We start from the raw sequence: 11,701 nt of genomic DNA on the forward strand, positions 1-11,701 counted from the left end.
GTCAAATGACTTGATATATAAGCTCACTCCCCTTCAAAACAGTCTCCACCTCACCTTGATTACTCACACCAGCATGTTTACTAATGCTTTGATGTTTTGTTTTTTAAAAAGTCACTGCACCAGAAAAGGCGAACTTCAACACAATGGGCCAAAGATATTCCTGATAGAAATCTAATAGCAAGTTTTAGTTCTTCTATCCACCACCCCAGGATACACGTGACACAATTTGGATTCCAGTCTCAGTTGACGATCATGCATGGCAATTTTTACAGAGTCCACTGTCAAAAACAGATTCCCTACGTCCGTGTTGCGCAGCAAAAGTTCTTTGATAGACCATTGAGTGGTGATGCCTTTGGCCCTGACGCTGGGTGCTGAAGCACGAAGGCAGACCCTCTCCTGCAATATGAAAATGAATGCCCCTGGAGGCAGAATGGTGCATTTATACATGTGCACTCTTGACCTCTAAGATGCCCTTTTCAGTCTAACCAATGTCAGGTGCCACATTCCACAGATAGGCAGTGATATACACATATGGTAACTTTATGCCTATCCAGCTCACTGCTGTCTGAGTTTGCATTTGCCTGCTAGCTAACCAGAAGCAGGCTGTTGTGTGTGTTCCCCCGCAGATGTTCCACAGAGAAGGAGAGAGCACTCCCCCTCCCCATGAGAATTGATTGCGTTCTCCCAGAGACTCCTGCCTTCCTCTTGCCTCTCTGCTCAGCCTAGGCAAATGGGCTGTAAATTAGAGGGTCAAAGGTGTAATCTGAGATGTCTGACAGAATTACTCTGCGAGGCTTTTAACACTAGCTGAGCTAAGCAGGGTCCTTCTACTGTACCCGTGTCACCAGCATCCCTAAAGATGTGCTTCGAATGCAGGCTGGAGTGTGGGTGGGCATGCTGCATGTAATAATAAAAACCCAGCCGCAATCACCATCTCCTCTTCCAATCTGCTAAAAGATCTTCCCTGACACCTTAACGCTCTTTATTATACGATTGTTCCACTGACAGCAAAGCATATTGAATTCCCCTGACCCCGGGGTGATGGGAACTAGCTCCAGCCATCCATATGTTCTTCTCTGCATCATTTAAGAATGCCACCGGCACAATAGCAATTTTTCCTGCTGGCCCCAGGGGGTGTCACAGTTACTGACTTACTGGTTGCAATCCTTAATGTTTCTGCAGCAAATTCTGTTTTAGGTGATATTAGACATCAGGGTGGTGGGCACCTTTAGGAAAAACAGGAGTAAATAGAAGAGGAAAAGAGGATGAGTCACTGATAACTCAAAGAAAATGATCTTGAATGCATATGGATCAATGTCCAGGAGATAAAGCACAAGATGGGGTACTAGTTGGTGTCTGCTACAGATCACCACATCACACTAGGGAACAGGATGATTGTCGCCTTATGCACCTATCTACAATGTGTAGGGGGGGAAAGCTGTGTTATCAGGGGGGACTTCAATTTGAGTGATATATACTGGCGGTCTCATGCTGCCAGTACTAAAACAAGCTTGGAATTTCTAAACATTACAGGTGACAGTTTTCTAACTCAAAAAGCGGTACAGCCAATGTGAGGGAATTCTTTATTAGACCTTGTCCCAGCAGATAAAGGTCTGGCTTTGCCCTACTCCAGCCAGGGCGCTGGGTCGGAGGCTGCACCATGCGGCTCGGCCCTGCTCGGGCGCTCGAGCCGGGGTGCTGAGTCGGGGGCTGCACCACGCAGCTTCCAGAAGCAGCAGCATGGCCCTGCTCTGGTGCTCTAGCTGGGGCGCAGGGTCGGGGGCCGCTCCATGCAGCTCCCGAAAGCCACGGCATGGCCCCGTTCCAGGTCTGACACACTCCAATGGCCCCCTCCGGCGCTCCAATGGGAGCTACAGGGATGGTGCCTGCAGATGGGAAAGTGTGCAGAGCTGCCTGGCCACACCTCCATGTAGGAGCCGGAGAAGGGACATTCCACTACTTCCGGGAATCGCTTGAGATAAGTGCTGCTCGGAGCCTGTGCCCCTAAGCCTCTCCCCATGCCCCCTGCCCCAGCCCTGATCCCCCTCCCGCTCTCCAAACCTCTTGATCCCTGCCTGGAGCACCCTCTACACCCCAAACCTCTCATCCCCAGCCCCACACCAGAGCCCGCACCCGCATCCCAACCCCAATTTTGTGAGCATTCATGGCCTGCCATACAATTTCTATTCCCAGATGTGGCCCTCAGACCAAAGAGTTTGCCCACCCCTGGTTTAGCTGGAGGAGAGGTGGATAAAGCTGAGAACTGGGATATTAGAAATCCTATTTTATGTACAACAATGGAAACAGGGACTCGTAAGGTGTAGATTATCTCTTTCCTCTCTTCTTCCTCTCATTCATGCCTTATTAATAATGAGTGTGATGTTAATTTGCATCTCACACAACTGACAAAATAAAAAGCCCTGATTTATATTGTTCTTGAAATACAGAGATTCAGACACAACCTTGGATGTAAACTTTGATCACTCATCTCCCCACCCCATTCCCCTGATAAACAAAAATGCTCAATAATTAAAATGCTTTTTTGAACATTGGTCTCTTCTCTGGATCTCTGCAGCAGTCAGTCAGCTCCACCATATGTTATATGTGGCATGTTATTGAAAACATGGTCTCATTTATATTTGCATATACCAAGTTAATCAGATCAAGTATGATTAAAAGGTGGTACGTTAACCAACTTTGACCCAAGACTAGCTACATTTCCTGGCTGCAGGAAAACTGACACCCACACTGATGGCATCCTTCCGACAAAGGCTTCTCTCTCTGAAAATAGTTTGCGTTTATTGTTTGGAATGAATTTCCCCAGTGAAAGCTTGGCTGCAGCATCTTTTTGCTTTCACTGAGGTTTTCTGCTTCGTTATAGGCAGCATGTCCTAATGGTTAGGATGCCAAAGACCTGGGCTGTATATCCAGCTTGGCTATTCACCTACCATGTGGCCTTGGCCAAGTCCTTTCCACCATCTGTAACTCACTCTCCCCATCGGTCAGTGGTGCTTAATGATGCATACCTTTGGGATTCATGAATGGGAAGAGCTATAGAAGATATCTCTCTATCTTAGGGACTTGTAGGCCTGCCCTTATCGTACTATTTGAGCACCTCATAATCGTTAATGTATTTATCCTAATAGCACCCCTGTGAGGTAGGAAAGTGCTATTAGATTTACTTTACAGCTGGGGAAACTGAGGCAAAGAGAGACTAAGTGGCTTGTCCAAGATTCTGATGGAGCAGGGATTTGAATTCATGTCTCTCAAGGTCTAGGCTAGCCCTCTAAGCCCTGGACATTCCTTCACTTCTAGCCCTATTCAGCAGTAGATTCCAAGGTTCGAAGGGACCATTGTGATCATCAGGTCTGACCGCCTGTATAACACAGGCCAGAGACCTTCCCTCTATTCCTAGATCAGATCTCTTAGAAAAATATCCAATCGTAATTTAAAAGTTGTCAGTGATGGAGAATCCACTACGACCCTTAGTAAATTGTTCCCATGGTTAATTACTCTGACAGTTGCACCTTATTTCCAGTCTGGATTGGAGTAGCTTCAGTTGGGGTGGCTGAGCTATGGGGACACTGTATAGGAGAAGGCTTTGAATTCAGATCTAAACCTGAATACTCCTGAAAGTGAACTTCCCCTTTTACACCATCCACCCCTTGAATATCCAGAATAATAATATTGGGTTTTATTCATATTCTAGTCAAAATACAGGGCCACATTTCAGCCACTAACTGTGCAACTTAGCTCCTTCCTCCTCCTCACCCACCCAAACATTTTAATAAAATTCTGAGGGAGATTTGCTGCTCTGGATCTAAATTCTCCTCCCGTTTCCTGAAGTTTCCCAGTGATCAAGTGAAGAAGCAAGCCTCAAACTTAAGAATAAAACTGTGCATGGGGGAGCTGACTTTGTAATGTCCAGTAGTCTGAATGTACTTTATCATATATTGCACAATAATATCAGTGCATTCGTATAGGGCTTTTATCAAAAGCCAGCTGCTAGTGTGATGAACTCTACTGAGCTGGACTTTTCTTCCATCAGATTTAGTTTAACTGAGGCAGGAGACAGCATTAAAGTAAACCAAAGAAAGGTATTCCATTCAAATAGAAACGGACCATAACCGTTCACTGGAAGACCCTGAAAAAGATACTGAAGAGGACTTCACTGCTAGCCTTAGATCTTTAATTTTCTGGGAATTGAAAGTGCCACAGGGTCACCCCAGAACAAAGTGCTATCTAAGGCATAGATATCAGTAAAAATAGCTACTACAGGAAAATTCTGCTTGACAATTCCCGTGCTGAAAATAATTAAGGTGCCAAATTATGATGGAATACCTTGTGGCAACTTAAAAATATCCTGAAAAGCAGTAGATGTATTTCCCTTCTTTCTTTCTTATAGGAAAATGGCCCCTTTCCCTTGCGGGTACCACATTCAGTGCATTAGAGGAGCATGCAGAAGCATTTTCAAAAGAGTATTCAATATCCTTCCTGAACTTGTAGATTTCGGACTGTGCTGTGCAGCTGTATGTTCAGAGCTAGAGTTCTGCAGACACACAGTGTGGTGTTACCGAGTTATCCAAGAGTCCTATTTTGGATGCCTGCTGTGACTCAGACTATTAAAACAGTATATTATCCCCCAGTGCAAGAAGAACTAATGGGCAAGTTAAGACGGGCACTGGGCAAGAGCACTTACTGAGGGTTTGCATAGAAATCCTTCTGCAGCACTGAGAATCTCCTAGCATGCATGTATTGAGACCCATTCTAAGATTGTAATGTCAGTGTATCTAATAAAGCAGGTGTGACGTTCTTGACATAAACTGTGACCATATAGATCATTGTTGCAACCACTGTTATATATTTGCAGCAAATATTGTACAAAGGTTGTCGTGTGAGGTGTCTATGAAAAGGTTATGATTTGCTGGTTATGATTATGCTGTCTGTATGTTTGTATCATTTTGTAATTGAAGTTATGAATATAGGCTATGTACTTATATCTCAATGTGTTTGATTCTAAGTAGCATTAGTGAAGCATTTGGTCAGTTTCTTGAGAAAGGAATTTGCAGATTAAGCGCCCAATCAAGAAACACTTAACTGACAATGGACCTTCGGAGACTCCAGTCTACATATGAGAAAGCTTCCTGGGACATTCAAGGTAGCATGTGAGCAATGGCTGCCGCCTGCAAACTGAGTCATGCATGGACATGTGACTTCCCCAGGTGGCTACAAACTCCATCTTGTTGCTGTGATTTTGCACAGGAGAACAAAGGGGTTTCCGCCCACAAGAGAGAGACTATAAATAGCCCTGAAAACCCCTCCATTTTGTCTTCAATCCTGCTTCTTACCTCTGGAGAAACTTTGCTACACTGAAGCGCTGAGCAAAGGACTAAATGACCCATCCAAGTTGTGGATGTACTCCAGAGACTTGATTTGTGCCTGCAGTTTATTCCATCACTGCTACAAGCCTGAATCAAGAACTTTGCCATTACTATATGTAGTTGATTCCATTTAATCAATTTTAACTCTCATCTATATTTCTTTCTTTTTATGAATAAACCTTTAGATTTTAGATTCTAAAGGATTGGCAACAGTGTGATTTGTGGGTAAGATCTGACTTGTATATTGACCTGGGTCTGGGGCTTCATCCTTTGGGATCGGGAGAACCTTTTTTTTTCTTTTACTGGGGTATTGGTTTTCAAAACTGTTCATCCCCATAAGAAGTGGCTGCTGGTGGTGATACTGGGAAACTGGAGTGTCTGAGGGGATTGCTTGTATGACTTCTGGTTAGTCAGTGGGGTGAAACCAAAGTCCTCTCTGTTTGGCTGGTTTGGTGTGCAAAGGACCCCAGCCTTGGGCTGTGACTGCCCTTCTCTAAGCAATTTGTCCTGAATTGATACTCTCAGTAGTGTTCCACCAGAGGCTGCATCATTACAGCGGGTCAAAAAAATTCCATTAAAACTGTTCTTGATGGAAAACTGGTTGTCTGACTAAATGACATTTTTCATGAAAAGTGTTTGGGAAATTTTAATTGTTTTTTAAACAAAATGCCCAAAACCTTTGGAAGTGCTGCCGTGTTTCCCCAGGGGAGTGGTAGCTCAGTTGCCTTGCGTCACCGTTCTCCTTTATGGGCTGGGCCGGGCCTCTTGTCCAGGGAATGCCATGATGCACTGCCTTGCCTCTCAAAAGAGAGGACACCGTGATGCATCATGGGAGATGTTGTCTGACCAGGACGCTTGGCCTGTAGCGAAGAATGGGAGCGTGAGACACAGTGGCGTCATTTCCAAATGGAAATATTTCAGTTTTTGAATTTCTGCCAAAATATTGAAATTTTCCATGATGAGAAAAAAGCCCATTTTTAAAAAACCCTCTAGTATCTAATCCAAACACATTAGCCACTCCTTATTGTAAAGCTCCTTGTGACTGTAATCAAAACAGGTTAGTACAAATAACTTTTGGTCTGTATTAGAAAGACAAGGTCGCTGAGATAATCTCTCTTATTGGACCAACTTCTGTTGGTCTGTATGTTGTTCTTGAATTCATTGTAGCTGTTAGAAATGTTGAGCTCCACTGGTTAGCTGTGATTGGACATGCAGGTCACATGGTATGATTCAGTTCCCTGATTTGAGGGCAAGCTACAGTGTTGTCCTTAGGGTGCCCACAAAGGGGTGTTGGGGAACATAATTTCCCTTCTTACTCCCCTGTGTAGGTTACTCAGATTGCTGCTGCGTGTTCATAGGACGGACAGCAGGGGCTGTGTGTGGCTGGTCCTTCTATGTAGGTGCATTGCGAAAGCATGAGCTTTGGCCATGCTAGGCAGCAAAAAGGGGATAGTCATTGCTAGTGGTTAGGGCCAGTACCAAATTACTGCTCCCTGCAGCAAAGGGGAATACCAGGGGAAGGTATTCAGTTCTCTGGGCTTCTCCTGAGTCAATGCAGCTACACTCCTGCCACTTTGCTTCTGGCCTTGTATAAATGTAACTTTTAAAATCAGTTTCCTGGTGCAAATACTCATGTTTTTGTACCAATGGCCTTGGGCAGGTCATCTGCAGTGATCAAACCCTGGATGTCTGCGTCTAAAATAGCACTCAAGTCATGCTGGAACACTCCAGAATGCCTTCTGGCACTTTTTGTAGTAGCCAGAATGGTGGTCGAGTACTACTTCTGATCCCTGGCCAGTCAGCTCCTTTCCTTCCCCAGCTGCAGAGCATCCTCTCAGCCGGCAGGTGCTGGGGCTGGGCCCAGAGGGGAGCACGTGGTGCTGGGTCAGCACAGATAGAGGTGGGGATGCTGCAGCTCGCATTGGGCAGGAAGAGTGGGGACTGGAACCACTGGAAGCCTAGGGCAGATCGATACCCAGAGCTGGGTAGTGGGACTGCTTGGACAGTAGAGCCCCCTACAGGGAGTAGGAGCTGGACACAGGTAGAGAGGATGTGGGGATGGATTTTGTGAGGAGTCACCCCCAGTTCTCCCAGGCCAACCTCCACTCTCCCAGTTCCTCCCAGCTCACCCTGTACCCCCAGCTTTGAGGCCTTCCATAGCACTCTTTTTTTAGGACCTCAGCACTGGGCTAAAAGCAGGAGTCTCTACCCTCTGAGTCAAAGGACCAGATTCACTCACTCATGGACAGCAGCAGACTCAGTAACCTCGATCTGTGTTCCAGCTACTAGACAGGGACAAGGAACCGCATGGAAATAGCACTGCCTACATTTGCAAAAACCTGTCTGTGGATAGTCTTCAACATTCACTTTTTCATGAACACTTCTTCCAAAATACTCATAGATCGAGAACACGAGGAAGGGCGAGCACTTTTGAAACATCCTTTGACCTCTGAGAATACCACGGCACCGTAATTAAGGATATGATGCCCATGACTGTAGAAGCAGGGAGGGAAGGAAAAGTAGAACATGTTATAAATGGTCACCCCTATCTGGAGTGTTACTTTCCTGTATTTCTTCCCAATGGCAAAGAGAAGTGGAAACAACATCAAAACAGATGGAAAATGTCCCTTTGTTTTGTGCTTTCACAATCTTTCTCCTTTTAATTCCCTCTTTAAAATGTATAGGTAGTGTTCTCTCTATTAATAAATGGGCTTGTTGTGCAATAAAACATGTAAATTGGGCTGCTGAGCATTTCAGAAGCAAGCTCTTTCTTTTCCAACATCATAAATATCACCGTGTAGAAGCTCTGCTAACGCAGACAGAGGCAAGCTCATTTTCAAGACTGGGAAGAATCATTCCTACAAAAATGCCTTTTATCGTGCAAACCGTCTGGTCAGAGGTTACCCATGTGACATTGCACCCCCATAATGCTTTATAGAAATATGCTTATGAGTGTAAATATAACAAAACTGGAATATGTTTTAGGCTAGATATGCCATGTAACATATCTTTGCAAAGGTTATGTTCTGCTGCATGTATTCATCCTATTCGTATGCATGTATCGTTTTTATATCTGAAGTTATGAGCATTGGCTCTATACTTGTATTTAAAGTGTTTGCTGTAGAAAGTACCTAAGGCAGATTTGGTCAACATAGTGTGAAGGGGTTATTCAAGTAATTGGGAGTACTTGGCTAACAATGGACCTTGATAGACACCAATCCACATCTGAACTTTCCTGGGAATGTCCGGGCTAACATGTGGGCAATGGCATTGGCCTGTAGAGAACTGAGTCATGCATGGACATGTGACTTGCCCATGTGACTCCAAAACTCCATCTTGTAGCTGTGATTCTACACAGGGGGAGAGAGGGGTTTCCACCCACAAGAGAGAGACTATATAAGCCCCTGAAAACCCCTCCATTTTGTCTTTAGCTGGCTCAAGAGATAGCCTCTCCACCCCAAAGAGATGCCTGAAAGAATCTGGAACAAAGGACAGTAACTACAGGGGTGTGAGTGATTGCTGGACCCAGACTAGGAGGAAGTTTAGTCTGTAAAAGAAGCTTATTGGAACATCTCTGAGGGTGAGATTTACCTGCATTTAGTTTCTGTATTATGCTTAGACTTGCATGGTTTTGTTTAATTTGCTTGGTAATTTACTTTGTTCTGTCTGTTATTACTTGGAACCACTTAAATCCTACTTTTTATATTTAACAAAATCACTTTTTACTTTTGATTAACCCAGAGCAAACAATTAAGTCCTAGGGGAGCAAACAGCTGTGTGTATCTCTCTCTCTCTCTCTCTGTGTTATAGAGGGCGAACAATTTATGAGTTTATCCTGTATAAGCTTTATACAAAGTAAAATGGATTTATCTGGGGTTTGGATCCCACTGGAAACTGGATATCAAGCTGTTTTCAGTTAAACCTGCAGCTTTTGGGGGACGTGGTTCAGACCTGGGTTTGTGTTTGCAGCAGGCTAGTGTGTCTGGCAAACCAGGCAAGGTACTGAAGTCCCACGCTGCCAGGGAAAACGGGCTCAGAAGTAGTCCCAGCATATCAGGTGGCAGTCCCAAGGGGGTTTCTGTGACCCAACCCATCGGCTCTTAAAAAGAGCCTATAGGGCCAGATCCTTAGTGTAAACCGTTGTCACTCCACTGAAGTAGATGGAACTGCACCAATTTATATTATCTGAGGATCTGACCTCATGTGTGTTGCCTATTACCCCCCTCCCGGCATGCACATTTAATGAACCCAAGTAAATGGGCTGTACCACCAAGTAATTTGGGTTCGGAGAACAAATACCATTAGAGAAAAAGTCTTCATTACCTCATGGTGAGGATTTGCTGTTTTAGGGTATGTCTACACTGCAGTTAGACACCTGCGGCGGGTCCGGGCCAGCTGACTCGGGCTCTGGAGGCTCAGGCTGCAGGGCTGTTTCATTGCAGTACAGACTACCAAGCTGGAGCTGCAACGCAAGCTCTGGGTCCCTCCCATTTTGCATAGTCCTGAAGCCTGGACTCCAGCCTGAGCCCGGATGTCTACACTGCAATTAAATAGCCTCACAGCCTGAACCCTGTGAACCCAAATCAGCTGGCGCTGGCCAGGCACAGGTTTTTAATTGCCATGTAGACATACCCAATGAGACTTCTGCTTGTGGTGATGGCTTGGAAATACATGCTGGGTGGGGGAAGGGGGAGCAGGGGGGATATATACAGGGGTGAGCTGGAGCCGGTTCGCACCGGTTCACGCGAACCCGTTGTTAAATTTAGAAGCGGTTTTAGAACCGCTTGTTAACTAGCTTCCCTGCGAGGGAAGCTTTGATGGGCTCTGCCTGGGAAGCCTGTAATTCCTCCTCCCGGCCGCCGGGGGGCGCTGCGCTGTGCTGCGAGAGCCATGTGAGCTGCCTCCTGGCCCTGTTGCTGCTCCTGCTCTTTGGACCTCTGGCCCTGGGGCTCCGGCTGCTGCCCCGTGAGTCCCCGGCTGCCTCCTGCTGCTCCCAGCCCCGCCCCCCCCGTGTGAGTATCTGCGCCCCTCCCCCGCCTTCCCTGCCCCCAGCCAGCCCCTGCCCCCAGTCACCTCCAGCCACCCCCTGCCCCCAGCCACCCACAGCCCCCAGCCAGCCCCTGCCCCCAGCCAACCCCTGCCCACAGCCGCCCCCTGCCCCACCCCCTGCCCCCAGCCACCACCAGCCAGCCCCTGTCCCCAGCCAGCCCCAGCCAGCCCCTGCCCCCAGCCAGCCCCAGCCCGCAGCCAGCCCCTGCCACAGCCACTCCCCTGCCCCACCCCCTGCCCCCAGCCACCACCAGCCAGCCCCTGCCCCCAGCCAGCCCCAGCCAGCCCCTGCCCACAGCTGCCCCCAGCCCCACCCCCTGCCCACAGCCGCCCCCAGCCCCACCCCCTGCCCACAGCCACCCGCAGCCAGCCCCTGCCCACAGCCGCCCTCTGCCCGCAGCCAGCCCTTGCCACAGCCACCCTCTGCCCGCAGCCAGCCTCTGCCTGCAGCCCCTGCCACACCCACCCCCTGCCTGCAGCCAGCCTCAGCCCACAGCCGCCCGCAGCCACCCCCTGCCCACAGCCACCCGCAGCCCGCCCGTCTGCATCACCTGCCCACAGCCAGCCCGTGTCACTCCCTGCCTCCAGCTAGCCCTGCCCCACGCCCCTATCTGCAGCCAGCCCCACATCCACTGGTGCCCTGCAGTTCCCAGGGCAGTAACCCTGCACACCTGCTTTAATGAGGGGGGGGCAGGGAGCAGCTGGGACCCACACATGTGCACACCCTAGAGTGACCAGACAGCAAGTGTGAAAAATCGGGACGGGGGTGAGGGGTAATAGGAGCCTATATAAGAAAAAGACCCAAAAATTGAGACTGTCCCTGATCACCACCCACACATGTGAAATGGAGCTCATTTCTAGTTCAGCCCCATCTTTTTAAAAAATAACTTTTAGGTAGGGTTAAAATACATCTGTATTTTCCTGGACATGTCAGGCTTTTCGGTTCTTAATCACCTCCTGGGAAAATATGGACGTATGGTAACCCTATTGGTACCAAAAATACATGCTGTTGCACATCCCTTAAATCAGAACTTTTTATAGGGAACCCGTTGTTAAATCAGAACTTTTTATAGGGAACCCCGTTGTTAAGATTTTGGCAGCTCATCACTGGATATATATCCATTGCACACACACAACTGGGAAAAGCGCTGTTCTTCTAAATATTCTAAATCAATTTGCACTGACCCTTGTTTATAAAGTGTACTTCTGCTGGTGGCACATCCGACCACAGAAACATTACTTGGCTGGGACTACGCTCTTGAGTTCTATTT

Source organism: Mauremys mutica, chromosome 2, assembly GCF_020497125.1.
Source record: "Mauremys mutica isolate MM-2020 ecotype Southern chromosome 2, ASM2049712v1, whole genome shotgun sequence".
Taxonomy (NCBI): domain Eukaryota; kingdom Metazoa; phylum Chordata; order Testudines; family Geoemydidae; genus Mauremys; species Mauremys mutica.